The 18,854-nt window shown below is 39.3% G+C and overlaps 1 protein-coding gene across 5 annotated transcripts in view; it reads right to left on the bottom strand.

Moving 5' to 3' along the window:
- BEND6 (BEN domain containing 6) overlaps positions 1-18,854 on the bottom strand; it is a 67,671-nt gene that overhangs the window by 48,567 nt on the left and 250 nt on the right. For 3 of the 5 annotated variants that reach the window (XM_029945274.1, XM_029945278.1, XM_029945277.1), the window contains exon 1: positions 18,595-18,848. The exons of 1 other annotated variant lie outside the window; for it this stretch is intronic. The gene's annotated coding sequence lies outside the window, so the exon portion shown is untranslated. Of the gene's footprint in view, positions 1-2,410; positions 2,428-18,594; positions 18,849-18,854 lie in introns of those variants that run through there. One more of the 5 variants, XM_029945276.1, reaches the window with a different exon arrangement.

Genomic DNA, 18,854 nt, shown 5'->3' with positions numbered 1-18,854 from the left:
AAGAAGAAAACCGAAACAGGAGGCATCACAATCCCAGACTTTAACCTATACTACAAAGCTGTCATCATCAAGACAGTATGGTATTGGCACAAAAACAGACACGTAGACCAATGGAATAGAATAGAGAACCCAGAACTGGACCCACAAATGTACGGCCAATTAATTTTTGACAAAGCAGGAAAGAGTATCCGATGGAAAAAAGACTGCCTGTTTAGCAGGTGGTGCTGGGAGAACTGGACAGCAACATGCAGAAGAATGAAACTAGACCACTTTCTTACACCATACACAAAAATAAGATCAAAATGGCTGAAGGACCTGAATGTGAGACAGGAAACCATCAAAACCCTCGAGGAGAAAGTAGGAAAAAACCTCCTTGACCTTCACCACAGCAATTTCCTACTCAACACATCCCCAAAGGCAAGGGAAATGAAAGCAAAACTGAACTCTTGGGACCTCATCAAGAAAAAACTTCTGCAGTGCAAAGGAAACAATCACGAAAACTAATAGGCAACTGACAGAATGGGAAAAGGTAGCTGCAAATGACATATCAGATAAAGGGCTAGTATCGAAAATCTACAACGAACTCACCAAATTTCACACCCAAAAAACAAATAACCCAGTGAAGAGATGGGCAGAAGACATAAACAGACACTTCGCCAAAGAGGACAGCCAGATGGCCTACAGGCACATGAAATGATGCTCAACATCACTCATCATGAGGGAACACAAATCAAAACCACACTGAGATACCGCCTCATGTCAGTCAGAGTGGCTAAAATGAACAAATCAAGAGACTACAGATGCTGCCGAGGGTGTGGAGACATGGGCACCCTCCTACACTGTTGGTGGGAATGTAAACTGGTGCAGCCCTCTGGAAAACAGTGTGGAAGTTCCTCAAAAAACTATCCATAGAACTCCCTTATGACTCAGCAATAGCACTGCTAGCGATTTACCCAAGGGATACAGAAGTGCTGATGCATAGGGGCACATGTACCCCAATGTTCATAGCAGCACTGTCAACAATAGCCAAAACATGGAAAGAGCTTAAATGTCCATCACCTGATGAGTGGATTAAGAAGATGTGGTATGTATATACAATGGAGTACTACATGGCAATGAGAAAGAATGAAATCTGGCCATTTGTAGGAAAATGGATGGACCTCGAGGGCGTCATGCTAAGTGAAATATGTCAGGCAGAGAAGGACAGATACCATATGTTTGCACTCATAGGTCTAACAGGCGAACAGGAGAAACCTAATGGAGGACCAGGGGGAGGGGAAGAGGGAAAGAGTGTTGGGGAGAGAGAGGGACGCAAAAGAGAGAGACTATTGAATACTGAAAACGAAGTGAGGGTTGAAGGGGGAGGGGGGAAACGAAGTGGTGGTTATGGAGGAGGGCTCTTGTGGGGAAATCACTGGGTGTTGTATGGAAACCAATTTGACAATAAACTACTTAAAAAAATAAACTATGGTCAGAAAAAAACCATGAAAAAAATAAAATGAATGACAGTATGCTTTAAACACCTTACGTTTTCACAAGTTTTGTAGATTTGTCCAACTAAACCTTTTACTGCTCCACACACATTTTTACCTCCATCAGTTGTAACACATCTTAGTAGATTCCACTTCAGCTGGTACTGAATCATTGTTTTCTCAGCATCTTTGAAAATATTCTCTCCTGTGGTTATTTCACAAAGACTATTTATAGATGCTAATTTGTCAGTCACTCTAAATTCAGCAATTCCTACCAAATAAACAGGAACAGAGCAATATCAGTAGCATATGCTGAACTCATCAAGTGCCAAGAAAAAGTCAAGGTCATTTGCCTTGTTTTTAAATTGATTATTATGTTGTTCCCAATGTCCTCAGGTCTTTGAGCAACTGTTTTTTGCTGAAAGTCTAATGGTCTTATGTAAGTTTATTTTCTGGGCACATGTCTTCAGCTACTGGCATGATTTAATTAACTCACTCTCTGTAAATGGCTTTCCCTCCTTGGCTAACAAAATAACCACTCAAAAACTTATTTTAGTTGCATTTTCTTTTCATTTTGTTTCATTTCATCTCATTTTGTTTCATTTGTTTGTTTAGTAAGCTCTATGCCAAAAGTGGGGCTTAAACTCATGACCCTAAGTCCAAGAGCTACATGCTGAATCAGATTGGCACCCCTATTTCTTATTTTTGGTCATGAAATTCTATTGGGATGAGATATTTCATTTTACATTTTCTAATTTTTCTGACTGTTGCTGTCCTGTGAATTGTGAATATTATGACGAGTGCTTAGTTTGGTAATGTTGACATATATCGTGTTCATTTAGCACATCTATAATGTCACTGTATCATAAATGCAATTCTTTGCTTAATTTGATAACAAAAGAATCTACAGTCCACTCTGTTTTAAAAGCATGAAATACCTGAGGGAGGTGGTGCCTGGATGCCTCAGTTGGTTAAGTGTCTGATTTCGGCTCAGGTCATGTTCTCACAGTTCCAAGTTCAAGCCTTGCCTCTGGTCACTGCTGTCAGAGCAAAGCCCACTTCAGATCCTCTATCTCCTTTTTCTGTTTGCCCCTCTCTTGCTCGTGTTCTCTCTTTCTCTCTCCCTCTCAAAAAATAAACAAACATTTAAAAAAGAAAATAAAAAAAAAATAAAAGCATGTAATCTTGGGGTGCCTGGGTGGCTCAGTTAAACATCGGATTCTTGATTTCTGCTCAGGTCATGATCTCACAGTGTTTAGATCAAGCCCTGCTTAGGGCTCTGCACTGAGTGTGGAGTTTGCTTAAGATTCTCTCTTCTTCTCCCTCTACCCCTCCCCCACTTGTTCTCTCTCTTTCTCTCTCAAAAAGAAAAAACCCTGAAATATAGTTTTCTCTCTTTTTGTTTTTTCACGATTGGTATGCAGTGGTAATAAAAAAATAAAATAAAATGCCATGGTATGACAATATGCATGACACCAAAACACTGTGAAGTTATTGTAACTGCATTACTGTAATTTTTGAGGTACTGATTAGCAGTAAAAGTGATGAGATTGCCTCATTTATTTCTGACACAATTACTCTGTTCTTATAGCATGAGAGCAGCCATAATAATACATAAATGTGTAAGTATGGATAAATTCTAATAAAACTATTTATGAACACTGAAACTTTAATTTTATATAATTTTCACATGTTATTCTTACCTTGAAAATGTAAAAAGCATTCTTAGCTTACAGGTTGTACAAAAACAAGTGGCAGGCAAATAGATGAGCTTTAGTTTGCTGAACCCCATAGGGGTTCAGTTATAGTATTTAAATGCAGTTTAAACTGTGTCATCTGCTTTCCTTTCTTTCATCCTCATTTCCCGTAGAACAAGCCAGGTGTTTTAAGTTCTTTATCCTCAGTGCCTTACATCATTGTACATTATTACTAATAAATTAAGAACTGTACTTAAGAGACATAATACATAGCATGGAAGATCCTACAGCAAATTGTTATTATTTGATAAAACTGAATTTTGCCAGATATAACTGATAGAGACCTATTAGGTATCATTTAGTGATGGTGACAGATGTCAGACTCTAAGGTCACTGGGGTTGAGGATAACCCCAGGGTGGAGGAAGGGGTAATGGGAAGTTAAGATTTAATGTGTATGGACTTTCAGTTTTGCAAGATGAAAAGAGTTCTGGAAAAGGATGGTGGTGATGATCACACCAATGTGTGGGGAATAAGCTTAGGAATTCCCTAAGCTGGCACTGATGAGTTAAAAAGGCATAAAGAATTAGAAAGCCATAGGTTGCTCACACCCAAGTTTAGGTAAACAAGATTAGGTGAATAGGTATAGAGAGGGAGGGACAAAGGTCCCAATATAGAACAAAGGTATATGAAATAACAAGATTAGGTATTCAGGGCAAAAGCGTCCCCCAACTTAGTACTATAGCAGAAAGGTGCTTTCACAGGAAGGAAGGACCAAATTAGGTAAATAGGAATATAGGGCTATAGACCGCTGCAGGGAGTTGCCCCGAGTGGGAGGTAATTAACAAAAGAAAGGTGCCTTGTTGATCCCGAAGTAGCTTGCTTTGTCTTTCTTTTCCCTTAGGCCAGTTTTAGGTAATGAGAGGTGGTTCCTCATATTTGCTGTAAACAACCTTCTGCCTGGCTGCCCAGTGTAAGTAAGTATTTTGTTTTGTATTAACCCAAACCCCTAACCCCACAAATTTTTAGGACCCCCTTTCCCTCACGTCCATGTAATGTTCACAGTTTCATTGTCTCTTTGTGCACATCTATCACCATGTTTGTAAGCCTTCTGATCCTAATATAAATGGAGCAAGGACCTTTAATGGGGGCTCTTGTTTCCTAGCCATTAGCTATCTCTTGCATTTTAATCCTGCGCCCACTTTCTTGCTGGTCAAGAAAGAACTTTAGACCTAGAGTCTGCGACAACAATGTGAATGCACTTAATGCCTCTGAATTATACATGTTAAAATAGTTAAGATGGTAAATTTTATGTTATGTGTTGTAAACACAATAAGAAAATTGGAGAAAATGAGTTTATAAAAACATTGCTTTTATAATACCCTTACCTGTAATAAAAATTTCTCCTGTTAATATTTTAGTTAAGGAGTAAATCCTCAAGTTTCTTCAAAAACATACAATTCTTTCAAGATCAACCAGAAGGGACATGACTGCTTTTTAGAATGACTACTTTTCAGAAGACTTCAGGCCAATATTCTGTTACACCATCTACAAACAGATGATTCAATGTTTACATTACCTGCCAATTAGCAAGTTCAGAAGAAATATTGTGAATTTGGTAATGTATTAAACACTCTTAGCTCCTGATAGTAGAAAAATCACCATGTAGTTATCTGCTCTTCTTTATTTTTATTTTTTGCCAGAAGAAGGCATTTCATTAATTCCCTAGATAGTACATGTAGGATGTGAAGTTAAACATAAGCACAGCCATGCGTACACGGATTATATGTGGTTGTTAGAATAATATGTCAGTGGCTTTCAACCATTTTTGGAGGTTTTACACATACACACAAAATTAAAACAAAATTTCATGAAACATTCTCATCCTTAGTATATGTGATGCACTCTCTCAGTTTCTAGTCTATTTACTATATTCTGTTTTATTTATTTTTTATTTTTATTTATTTTTTTATTGTTTATTTATTTTGAGAGAGAGAGACAGAGTGTGAACAGGGGAGGAGCAGAGAGAAAGGGAGGCACAGAATCCGAAGCAGGCTCCAGGCTCCAAGCACTCAGCACTGAACCTGATGTGGGGTTTGAACCCACAACCCTCGAGATCATGACCTGAGCCGAAGTCAGACACCCAACTGACTGAGCCACCCAGGTGCCCCTATTCTGTTTTATTTTTAAAAGTGTTGATCATAGCATATTAAATTGATTTCACAACTCACTAACAGGTTATAGCTCATAGTATGAGAAACAATGTCTTAAGCAACATCCAAATTATGAACATTTTGGTATCTACAAAATGAGACATAGAGAAATGGAAATTTTATAACTAAAGAAAACAAATGAAGTTAATAAAAATATAAGCCCTTAACGCATCTAGGTTTACTTTTAATGTTGATACAGTTAATATCATAATTCAAAAGGCAAAAGCCCACCTTAGAAATTGTAAGAAACAAAAGTCATCAAATTTAAGAAAAATAAATGAATATCAAAATACAATTCAGGTATTTCATTGGCTTTTCAATCAAAATGTAAATTCTCTATTATGAACTAAATAAAAATTATGAAAGGCAAGTACAGTACTACAATAAAGTCTAGGTACACTTACATAATTTTCAAAAGTTTTGGATTATTTTCTATACATATCAGTTTTGGAATGTTTAGACATAAAAGATCCTTTGCAGTACCCAGGCCAGAATATGGACCAAAGATTTCCTCTAAATGAGTTCCAAAGTGCCAAGAAAATGGTGCCAACATAATTCTAAATATTTAGTGGTCAGTTTAATGTTCTCTGTGAAATGGGCTACTAGTTTCAGGTCAGCCTCTAGTAAAGTGGGACATAGGGTAAGGAGAATATTTTTAGAAAATTATATATACGGTAGAGGAAGAGAAATCGAGATCAGAATGGTTTCTGCTGTAATACCCACACACTCTATGAGCAAAACTAGTGCTTGTATGACTTTCTCATCAAAGTGCTCTTGACTTCTGCATAGAAATTAGTAGGTTTTACTAATATCCACTATGGAACTTTTCAACTCACTCTTTTTACTCCTTTCATTTTCAAAGAACATCTAACCCATTGTCAATTTCCAAGTTATTTCAGCAATATCTTGATTAAAAAGATGATCAATATACTTTAGGATGATTCAGCAACACTGCCAAAATATAATCACATTACTTAGACTAGACTAAAGACTATGCATGAACCTAGGAAATGTTATGTTTGAAGGACTATAGACCTGAATCATTTTTAACTTTCTATGATGGAAAAAGAAAAAGACATTCTTATGGGCCCAGAGTTTGTGGATGTACTTTTAGTAAAGCTAATTTAACTAATAAGCAGTTGATGCCATACAATGGTATCTATATAACCAGGAAAGGAATTAATTTTGCTCCCCATACTGCTCTATAAGACATCCTCAAGATTGTTCCAATCATGTCTCCTTCACTTAATAACAATAAAAATGTCGCTAACATTTACTGAGGGCTTACTATACATCAGGTACTATGCTAGCATTTTACCTCTATTATCCCATTCAATTCTCATAGTGGTTTTCTAGGATAGGTACAATTATTATTCACACTTGACAGATGAGGGAACTGGAATTCCTAGTGGACCCTGACAACCACTCCTAATTGCTAACTTGTAAGCAGGCTAAAGAAGGTCTCTAGAGCCAAAACTTAGAAACTCATCATCAAGTCACCTTTGGAAAAGATTCAGTTAACTCCAGTAACTGGGATTTTGCTTTCTTCACTTGACTAAGTCCCTTAAAGGGCTCTCCTTGCCTGAGTTTCTGCCTTGTAGTCCCATTCCCTGAGAGACAAGTCATGACCTGCTTCTTACGACTGTAGTCCTACTCAGACACAAGTTCTGGAGATCCTCTCTTTCTCCCTCCATATATCCCTTCTCTAGCCATCTCTGTGCTGCTGCCTAAATTAGGAAGGTGACCTGTTTGGGCTTCTTATCCTCTTCCCGGATGGATTTAGCCAAGGGGGTGTCCAAGCAGGAGATCAGAAGGAAGGAGGACAATGAGTTAAGGAGAATTTAACCTCTTGCCTCCTTTCCTGTGGGATCACCTCACACTGTTATAGTAGCCAGTCTATATGATCTTCTCCTTTCATATTGCAATAACCATTTCCTTTCCTCTCCCTTTGAGCCTATGTCTGTAAACATTTCCATTATGACTAGCCCTGAGGCACAGCATTGTTCCTCTTGGTTTCCTTACACCCAGCTGTTATGGTCTGAATGGGTGCCCTACACATACACCTCATCACCCTCCATTTGTATATTGAAATCCTACCCCACTTAGGTCATTGTATCAGGTGATGAGGGCTTTGGGAGGTGATTAGGTTATGATGGGGGGGATCCCTCATGAATGAAATCAGTGATCTCATAAAAAATGCTTCAAAGAGGTCCTTACCCCTTCTACCAAGTGAGAAGTCACTAGTCTGCAGCTTGGAAGAGGGTCTCACTAGAACCTGACCGTGTTGGCACTCTGATCTTAGACTTCCAGCCTCCAGAACTGGGAGAAATAAATTACCATTGTCTATGTAAATTACTCAGTCTCTAGTATTCTGTTATTGCAGCCTGAATGGACTAAGACACTAGCCACCCACATTAGCTTCATCATCTGTACTAGAGTTTCTCTGTTGCTTCTGACCTAGCCAGAGATCCAGATGCTAAATGATCCAGCTTTTGTCTTCCCCTCAGTTAGACAGGGTAACTGACTTATTTTCATCTTGATGTGTTCAGAAAGAAGACTTCAGTAGCAGAGAGGTCTTAGCACAGAAATCAGAGGCTGGGTAAGGTGGAAGACAATCTTTACCTCCTCTACAATGTCACTTGTCCCCTTTAATTGTCTACGAAAAGTCTGTAGCCATGTGTGAAGTTGTCTAAAAGCTTGAACAGAAAGTATATGCAAAACTTAAAGGGACTCTGGACAAGGCTTCCTGTGGTTCTAGGGTTTCCAAGATCTTTTCTAAGAGACATCAGTTTTTGTGAGAAGTTTTCCCTTGGCTATTTTTCTGTTAACATCTTCCATTCACCCCTACCAACCCTCGGTATTTATGTGATTTCCCCCCATTTATCAGAAACACAGATGCAGTGTTAAGCATAAAGGAAAGTAAATAAATTAAAAGTTCTATTTTAGAATAACTATAAGTTGGGTAAATCATCTTCCATTTCACATTTTTTTGATTAGTGAAGAACATTCTATTCGTCTTGAAAGTTGAAGGCAAGATGAGATCATTATGCTCTTTGCTTTAAGTAATCATCCTCTAGAACATTAAATTTTAGACCAATTTCTAAAATTCACAAAATGTAATAATTCTAATGCAAGAACCAATGTCTATGCATAAAAATCAAGAGTGATTCAACTTTCAAATATTAATTTAGTATATCAATTATAACATGAAAGGATAAAGTAATTTCTCTTTGAAATATCTGCCCCATTATACCCTATATTAATATCATATATTAATGAAATAACTGGCTGGCATTTACAATGTCTCTATTAATTTTGCACTTTTATAGTCTCAAACGTTGAAGTCTAAACATAATTAATATGCTGAGTCACATACTTCATATAATTTTCTTAATAAATCACCTTAAGTGGTTTACCCCCTTATCTACTACCAATAACTTTCATCCTAATATTTTTTCCATATCATGTTAAAGCAACATTAAAATTAAAAAATCACCTATATTTCACATTTTTTATTAAATTATTTCTCTACCTCCTATGTATATGTCGTTAGAAAAATACATTCATTTGTCTTTATGAGTTATAGTATTTTTCTCTCAATATCATAGAATAATAAAAAGGGAAGGAAATGTAAGGACCATCTCACTCTGTTACCTGTATTGCCAAACCTGGGTGTGGGCAGCCATAGGGCAAGTTAGGACTAGGAAGTTAGTTAAGGGTAGAGAATGCAAGTATTGATCAAATAAGGAAGCCCAAGGAAATGAAATCTATGTACTCAATCCAGTGGAAGTTTAGAGAGCTATATAAAAGCAAGGAAGGATAGATGGGTACAGTGAGTTCAAAGTGTGGAAGTCAGCTTCAACGTTCAAGAGTGTCAAAGACTGAGAGGAAAAGGGGGCTCAGTGGTGGTGGCGTTTTGGGACAATGTTGTGATTCCATAATTCTACAGTAGAGAAATTGCTCAAACATCCAAGGGGAGACAGAACGTCAGGCAGATGTCCATTCTATTCACAGGAAGAGGGGGAAGATTAAATATCTTCATATCAAAGGATAGAAAGCTTAGTGGAATGCCTTTTTCTGTTTGTTTATTTTTTTGGTAGAGGTAAAGTCTTGCTATTTACATCATTTGAGAGAGTCTTCCAGTCTGAACCTCTTCTAAATATATTAGATGATAAAGCAGGGTCACACAAGTGGTTACAAACATAGGGACTAGGATCAATCAAACTGTCTGGATCCATAATCATAGACCCAATACTAACTATTCTGAGCCTGTTTCCCCATTTGTGAAATGGTGATAATAACAGTACTCCATTATGAGTTATGTTAGGTATATTAATAGTGTATTTATTATTTTATTTTTTTAGTTTAGTTTATTATTAGTACTATTTTTATTATTAACTGAAGAAAAAAGACCTAGGTCCTCTTCCTATAAGCTTAGGTTACATATGTAGTGTGTGTGTGTGTGTGTGTGTGTGTGTGTGTGTGTGTGTCTGTCTGGTGGGGAGTGGTTTACAAGCTGCAGTGGTGGGAGAGGCATTAAGAAACATAGTTAATTAATCTGGATACCTATGATGCTATATGAGACAAACTACAGTCTTCCATAAAAGAATGAAGAAAAATTATTAGAGCAATCCCCCCTCTTGTTTAAGTAGGCTCCACAGCCAATGTGGGGCTTAAACTCAAGACCCAAGAATTGTATGCTCCACCTACTGAGCCAGACAGGTGCCCCTAGAGCTATCTTTATGAAAGACAGACAGATAGTTTCTAATAAAGGTGTTTTCCCCAAGTGGGACTCTGCTTGGCCCCCCAAGCTTGTTTAGCTTCCTGGAAGTCCTGAGTTGAATTTAAACACGTGATAGTGATGGGGCAATGAAATGTAAGAACAGATCTATAGTTTTTCAATAAAAGAAGTCTTGCTAGACTGAAAGATAGAGGAGGTAGTACAGGCAAATCCTTCAAAGGAGAGGAGCAGATCTCTTGTGCACTGGGAAATAGATGGTGTACTGCTGGAGTATCTGGCTGGCCCTCATTCATCTGCATAGGGTTAGCCTCAGGACAGTCAGAACAGAGAAAGGGTAGCTTCTCAAACCTAAATGCTCCTTTAGGGCAGGGTCTGCAGTGGGTAGAGAGGGAGTATAGATGAAAAGCATGCAACAGAAACCGCATGGCTTTTGAAGTGCTGGAGAATCATTATGGCACTTGCTGGCTGTGTGATCTTGGTGGAAATTCTGTATCTCTATGCCTCAAGGTCCTTATCTATAAAATAGAAATGAGTAGTACCTATCCATTGTTGCTGTGAAGATTAAATGAGTAAATGTATACGAAAACATTTAGCAGAAGTATTAGCTACTTACTAAAACAATTTGCTTATCTACCCCAGGACAGCCACTCAGTAATGAGAAAGCCCAGGATGTGTTGTCTCATACCCTTCAAGTGAGAGGGACAGGAGAATAAGATTGTACCAACCACTCCCAGGGTGCTGCTGGTGGTGTCTCTTAATCCAGGCACTGAGACCCAGACTTCAACAGCTCACCAAAGGCAGATCACAGCGGGTCTGGTACACTGACTGCAGTCCTATAGTGTCTTCTCAAGGTGGATTCCTGCCTCATTTCAAATGGAAATGTGCAAAGAATAGTGCTCACTAGATCCAGAGGGGTCTGAGACACTTAAGAAATGGCGTCAATTCAAAGTATGTGTGGAACACATAAATATTGTGCCATTAAACCCTTCACAAGCCTAGGGGGTCAGCAGGGGACTTGGAGGAAATTGCAGCAGATCAGAACACCACTGGAAACTGGGCCTGTCCACTGGAATAAGAAAGTCAAATGGTGAAATAACCAGCCTCATGATGTGGCAGAATGGGATCACAGTGATGAGACACTGGGGCCCAGTGTTCTGAAAATATGGTGATGTTGGGGGCGGGGAGTCAAGGTTCATAAGTATGGCAAGAGTGGGAAGTTAGATATATGAGTAGATGGAACTGAGCACTTGGTATGGACAGGCGGTCTTCCATACCAAATGAATGATATCCTGGTTGGATTGAGGGCCCCAGTTACGAAGTACCCACGGAAGGATGAATATTGAAAAGCCTCAAAGATTGTGGGTTGAGGCAGGATTTAATAAGAGTAATTGCTATATTCACCAGGACATCTAGGAGTAGTTTTTTGGGAGCCTGATACTGAGTCCTTATGCCTTTCTTTTAAGCCTTAAGACTATGGAGATTCTTGCAGACCCTGAGTTCAAGACTAAATTTTAGGACCAGTGTTTTTGGCTCAGAATGGGTTTCTCCATCCAAACATCTAGCTATAAACTGAGATACTTAACTGGCCTGAAGACTGCTCAAGAATCAAGTTAGCCCTTCTTTCCATGACAGAGGTCTATGGAAGTAGTCCTAGATAGTTAACCCAGTCTTCCCTCTCAGTGTTAGAACTCCGTCTTAAATGGAAGTTACCACAGGGAACTCATTTGTCTCTTTCCTAACCTGTTCAAAGTTGTAAGAGAACAGGAAACTCCAAGCATGTAGTCTCCAGTTAGTCTCAGGTGGGCAGCATTTGCCTGCATTTGGGAGATGTCTCTGAACTTTTATAGGTTAGAGTTGAGAGTTTCTCCAGCTCATTCTAGACTGACGACGTTTATGACACTTCTTCCAGTCTCAGGAGAGGTACCTAGGTGATGCTAATGTTATGGAATGAGAGAATCATTTGATACTACAAAAGCTTGGTATCTGTATGGTTCTGATGATTCTCTCTCTCTCTCTCTCTCTCTCTCCCTCTCTCTCTTCCTTCCTCTCTCTCTTTCCTCTCTTCCCTCCCTCCCTTTCTCTCTCTCTCTCTCTCTTTCTTAATAACTCTTTAAGAACCTGATGAAAACTATGGACCATGTTCCCCCAAAAGGATCCACATTTTTGTATATAATCTCAGGACCCTAGAAGTCTGTTTATGAATTCCAGGTTACGAAATCCTGCAGCAGATAGGACAAGCAAGAACAGGTTTTGGGTTTTTGGCTTTCTTCATTGAAATACAAAGTTTACTAATCATCAGTTACTCATTAAAGTTCTCTGTTCTTCTAGAGTGTATTGTGCTAAGTGAAATAAGTCGGTCAGAGAAAGATAAATAACATATGATTTCATGCATATGTGGAATTTAAGAAAGAAAACAGATGAACACAGGGGCAGGGAAGGAAAAATAAGACAAAAAGTGAAGGAGGCAAACCGTAAGAGACTCTTAAATACAGAGAACAAACTGAGGGTTGCTAAATGGGTGATGGGCATTAAGGAGGGCACTTGTTCGGATGAGTGTTGGGTGTTATATGTAAGTGATGAATCAGTATATTCTACTCCTGAAACCAATACTACATTATATGTTAACTAATTTGGATTTAAATAAAATTTAAAAATTAAAAAAAGAAAAAAGAAAAAAATTAAGTTCTCTGTTTTACTTGGGATATTTGCTACCTCTTCTTAGTAACATTATTCTTTCAGGCTATCAGCATGCTGATTAATTAGCCTATAAATCTATTAGACAAAATATTCAATGCAAAAATGCTATAAAAATTATTATCAGAAATGGAGGAAATTTAGCTATTAAATGTTGCTGTCATTTTATTCATAAATATTAGTCAAGATTTTATTCATCTCAGGGCACCTGAGTGGCTCAGTCAGTTATGCATCCGACTTTGATGCAGGTCATGACCTCATGGTTCCTGAGTTTGAGCCCTGTGTCAGGCTCTGTGCTGACAGCTCAGAGCCTGGAGCATGATTTGATTCTGTGTCTCCCTTTCTCTCTGACCTTCCCCCACTTTCTCTCTCTCTCTTTCTCTCTCTCTCTTTCTCTCAAAAATAAACATTAAAAAGAAGATTGTACTCATCTCATTTTTACTATGCAACTATAAACTTCCTACCTTACTTTTTTTCTACTTTCACTTGGGAATGTACAAATGCTTATAACTTATATGACAAGTCCTACCTTGGAACTGGAAGGCACTAACCTCAGCTTTCAAACTTGCTTTGTAAATTGCCCTTACTTAGAAATGGTGGAAATATTTTACACTCTCTGAATAATAATGAACAATGCTGTTCAGTGATTTATAACTCTAAGAGCTTTATAATTTGATTTATGAACAGCTCTCAAATTTTCCATTGGCAGTTCATACAACTATGAGTAAATTTTCTGGCCAAATGATTCAGTATTTTGCTGCATGACTAATCCCACACTCAATGTTAGAAACTACATAAATGAATTCTATTTGCTTGTGGATAATAAATGATTACTTTCTAAAAACTGTCTGCAAAACATTATAGAGTAGATGAATTCAATTACACTGACATTTTAAAAAAACTCTCAGACTCAGTAGACTTTTTTGAGACGTCTGTAATGTTCACAAAAAAGAACATTCCCCCCAAGCCCCAACAGCATTATTCTAGATTCTGTAACCCACAGGACAATAAATCTTAATTAGGCTCTAAAATTTCTAAAATGTTACAAGAACAATTTGGAATGATTCACTTGGAATATTTTCTCTCACAATGATGCCTGTAAGGTATTTCAAAAGTTTTTATTATGGCAAGATGAGTCCTTTCCCATTTGCTGAAAATAATATTTGGTATTACTGCAAATAGTAATTGTTTTTGCTTCAAAAACACAAATTTTAAAAAGACAATAGCAATCCATCCCCGTGATGGCTCCCTTGATTTGGGTGGCTGGAAATTGCCTCCAGATTACATTAGATTGATGCAGTTTCTTCTAGATAACACAGCTCCTTTACCCTTTACTTTTCAACACAAGAACATGTGCTTTATTAGCACAGGTCTTGGTCTCATTTTGTCATGAAAAAGCATTTGGAAATAAATAGGTTATACAACACATTTCTTCAGATAGCTCTCAATTTTCCTTTTACTCTGTTTAAATTCTTTTTTTTAATTTTCAAAAAATGCATATTTATTTTTGAGAGAGAGCGAGAGCACATGCATGTGTGCACCTGAGAAGGCAGGGTAGAGGCAAAAGAGGCAGAGAGGGAAACATAGAACCCAAAGCAGGCTCTAGGCCCTACACAAGGCTCGAACCCACAAATTATGAGATTATGACCTGAGTTGAAGTTGAACACTCAACCGACTGAGCCACCCAGGCATCCCTATGCCATTTAAATTCTGAGAGTAAAAAGCTTTGCCTAGGAACAAGTAGGTTACCAGTCCAAGCTCAGTATGATTCTTTTGTAAACATTTGTTGCTAGAGCCATTCTTACCTATAGTTTTTATTTTCAAAGGGTTAATATTTCAATGTAATGTCATTGTGTGATTATCAGTTGGAGAATATAGTCACTTCTATTTAAGTTTGTAATAAAAGCTCAAAAGGGCTACATTCCAAGGCATTCCTTCTCTTTCCCTAAAACATCACTCCCCTAGTCTGAGTGTCAGTATTTGTGGGGAAGAGACCACGGGCAGACTCAAAAGCAGCCAGGAGAGCAGAATGAACCCATGGGCGGGGGAGGCGGGGAGGGACAGGCAGAGGACTACAGGTATGCTAAAACAAACAGCTAGACCACACACACCTAGAAGAATGCCTTCTTCTCCTTTCTCTTTAACTCTCAATTTCTCCTCCATCTGTCGGTTCCATTTTTCAGGTTCCCTGGAAACTAGTTTAAGTACCCCTATCCTGACCAGAAAAACCAACACAAAAACAAAACAAAACAAAACAAAAAACAAAACCCCAAAAAACCATTACTCAGGCTTTAATCACGGCTCTCTCTACTTATCCCTTTTAGATGAATTAACTTTTAAGGTTAGAATTTTAAGTTTTAGGGTTAAATTTTTCCAAAGATTGTGGACAGAGGCTCTCTCCTGTTTTCACTTTCTACTCCTTCTTCAACATGTTGATATCTGGTTTTAGCTTCTCCCACAATGAATCAGTTCTCTGGAAGGTCACTTCATCACCAGTCCTTAGTCCTGGCACATCTTCTCCTCCCATTTGTGCCACTGAATTGGAACACTTCCCACTTGGGCTTCCATGGGCTTCCCTTCTGCTGCCCTTCTCTAGTCCATAAATGAAAGTCGTCTCCAAAGTTCTGTTTCTCATTCTTCCTACAATTTCTCTTCTTCAGTCATTTTGTCCAACATGACCTCAACTATAATTCATGTTCATGACTCCCAGTCTGTCTCCAGTTCTGACTTTTCCACCCATGTTTCCATGGGCTTGCTGGATAATTTCACATGAATATGCTGATGCCTCTGCCTTAGTGGGTCTAAGACTCAGTTTGTCATCTTTTCCTACAGAACTGTCCTACCACCCTAGCTCAAAGCTTGAGTCATCTTCATTTCCTCCTTTTCTCTCAGTTGGTCACCACATAGCTTGGGGTGGAGCCTTCTTTTCTTCCGGATGCGTCTCCTGACCCATGAATTAGGAATTTGTGCCGCAACTTCCCATCTCTTCGAGAAGTACTGCAGAGCTTCTGTCTTTTTACTAAAGCCCATTATTTATTCATGCTTTGGGAGGCGAATGACTCAGTGATGAAGTTGGGGAGGGCCTTCCAGCTGATGTATGAAATGTCCCCTCTCACAAATGGTCCTGTCTCTTGTTCACTCATGCTGCAAGCCTCATGGGTGAGAGAGTGTCAGCCTCTTTTTGGCCTCTGATCTCCTGGTAAGAAGTAGAATCCTAGGGCTTTAGTGTTGGGAAGGTCTGTAGTTCTTAAGCTGTGACCGGGTGGGTGTGCAGAGTAAGGAGAAAAGAAATAACATGTCTCATTTTGGCCTTGAATCTAAGCCATGTTCTTCAGTCTGACTTTATCCTGAATAAAGTTAATAGTTTTGTTTCCTTTTGGTTCCTCATGAATATTCTCAATTTGGTTGAGAATCCAAAGGGAAGAGGGCTGTGAGATAGATCATCTTCTACATAATTGACACTAAACACTCTTAACTATTTTTATCAACTCATTTGTCTTCTCTTGGGTGACGGTGCTAACTCACTATCATAAAAAGTCAAAACATTATATACACTTTTTGATCTTGATTTCTCATTTCTTCACATGAAACATTTGACCAAGGACCTTCCTCCTCCATCCCTACCTCCAAACCTTAATTTTTTTGACTTTGATATAATGTCAATTATTTTTTGTAATGAAAACCTAGCAGAAAGAAAATATATGAATTCTATTAAATTAACTTCCAAAAAGGATTGATTGGCTAATTTAATATTTATTAAATTCCACAATGCATTAGCATCACATAAACACACAGAAAGAAGCAATTAATAACATGCCATTATTTGGAGATGGAAATGATAAATTAGCAACAAATCAGAAAAGAACAACGGAACCTAAATACTGAATTCTTTCAACAATTTCGTTTCCTTATTATTAGTACCCTTGAGATAACTGATGTAAAGAACAGACACAAATGCATCTAAAAAGAAATATCTATAATCCTACCACACGGCAGTTAAAGCATTTGTCTGTCAAGGGAGATAAATGACGTTCTTGTGTGTACTTGAAACTTATAAATGGCTGCAGCAAGACACAGGATGATAACAATTGTGCTAAAGGAATAGCTCAGAAAACCATAATTGCTATTTAGTTGCTTTCTGTTGTTAAAAATGCAGTTTGGAGCACATTGGTTACTAGGCTGGGTTTGTGGTCTTAGACATGTTTCAAGGATATTTAGGCCATTTTGGCTCACTCACAAATTTTAGTCAGTGAGAAGTACAAAGTAAAACTGACCTTTCTAAATTCTATGAGTCATTTCTCCCAATGTTTGCAGAAGGTTAGTTCAGCTTTGTTGTTTTAAATGACTCTACCAGGCAACTGTAAGTCAATGCAGTAAAGAATTCTTCCTTTCCTGATGTGCCACACATTGTGGACTCTCGGGGTCCTCTTCAATACTCCTGAACAACAGACAGGAATACAATCTCTCACTGCAGTGGGCTGCGGTATCAGGAGACCTTTGAGCAATGTGAGCACCAGGCCGTCCTACCTGGTGCTACCTGTCAGACCCGGACTGCTAGGGGCCTCTGAAGCCTGTCCTGACATTCAACATCCCCACCTTATAGAGCATCTGCAAGCAAGGTCCTTGCATCTTCAAACCCAAACGACCGAATGTGATGCAACATGTCAACAACTCGACTGTTTATTTTGTTTTAGGAAACAACTTGTACATAAAAACATTTAATCCATGGTTTCCCATGTTTATAAACCTGGCATTTAGGAAATGCATTAGTCAATGCCTTTAGGAATTTCCTTTAATGCTTACACACCATAACATGTTCTAGGCCTTAGGAACATCAACGGTTAAGCTTTTCTGCAGAGTTGCACGGTTGATTTTGTAGTTAGAAAACTATACTGATTTTGAGATCCTACACGCAAATACAATTTAAGTATTGTCATCTATTCTTTAAATGCTTTTCAGATTTTTACAAAGTACTTTTTTTTAATGACAATTTCTTCAGTGTCTTAAATATTCCAAAGTAAGAGTCTACCTTTGTAGTTATTAGAAACTCCACAAATGCAGTAACAGGTTACTTTATGTTACTGTAATTGCAGTTGCCGTGTGCGGGTAAATAAAACAAAACAAGTTAAAAACAGCCCCGAACAGGAAATGCCTGCATTGCTTAGGGAGCAGCTTAAGGCGGTACAGCGCCGGGCCGGCCAAGGCCAAACGATGCCGCAGACAGCTGCGGCAGCGGCGTCCGGGCCAGGTGGCAGTGGCTGTCCGCAGAGAGGCAGACTGCAGCGCTCCCGCCACACCTTGTGCGTTGGCACTGCACCAGCGGCCACTGTAAAATCCCGGCATCGACAATATACTTTTTGCTGGTTATGAAGAAAGGGGAGGGGGCAGAAGGGAATGTGTGCATTTTGAGTGTGACAGATCATTATTTCCTCACACTCCCTGAAATATTTCTCCTCAAAATATTTACAAGCCAATCTCCAACTTCCTTTATCTGCCAGGTCCCTAAATCTGAAATTGCCTCTCCAAACGCATTAAATGAGTCAGGGTTTGACGGTAAACGCATGGAAGTGCCCATTTCTCGGCTGCGAAATAGCACCTAGTTTGGGAGTGTCACAGTTCACGTCTGCAGACCGGAGCGTTCTACTGGGGAGCGCTCCCACTTTAGGGGGGCTTGGAGAGGGTGGGCCTCCCGTTCCTGGAAAACCCCAATTCCCAGGGAAGGCCCTTCCCGGTGTTCACGCTTCAGCGTGCGAGGAACCCCCCGCAAGCAATAGCTCACCCGGCTGCATCCTCCAAAGCCCCAACCTCGAGGCGGGGCGCGGGGAGGTGGGAGGTGGGGGTAGCACCGCCTGCAGGCTCCCGCCAGCGCCTCACGGTTTTCCCCCTGGCTCCTTGGCGCCCCCTGTCGCCGGGCTCCCCAGCAGTTCGGCCCAGGGAGGCTGGATAGGTGGAAGCCCCAGGTGTCGGGGAGCGGAGAGGCGCGCGATCTGTGCACCCGCGGACCGCGCGGACTGGCGGGCAGCCCCGCGGGAGGGCGCT

The sequence above is a fragment of the Suricata suricatta genome, chromosome 7, assembly GCF_006229205.1.
Source record: "Suricata suricatta isolate VVHF042 chromosome 7, meerkat_22Aug2017_6uvM2_HiC, whole genome shotgun sequence".
Lineage (NCBI taxonomy): Eukaryota > Metazoa > Chordata > Mammalia > Carnivora > Herpestidae > Suricata > Suricata suricatta.
This window is presented reverse-complemented; position numbering and strand designations above follow the sequence as displayed.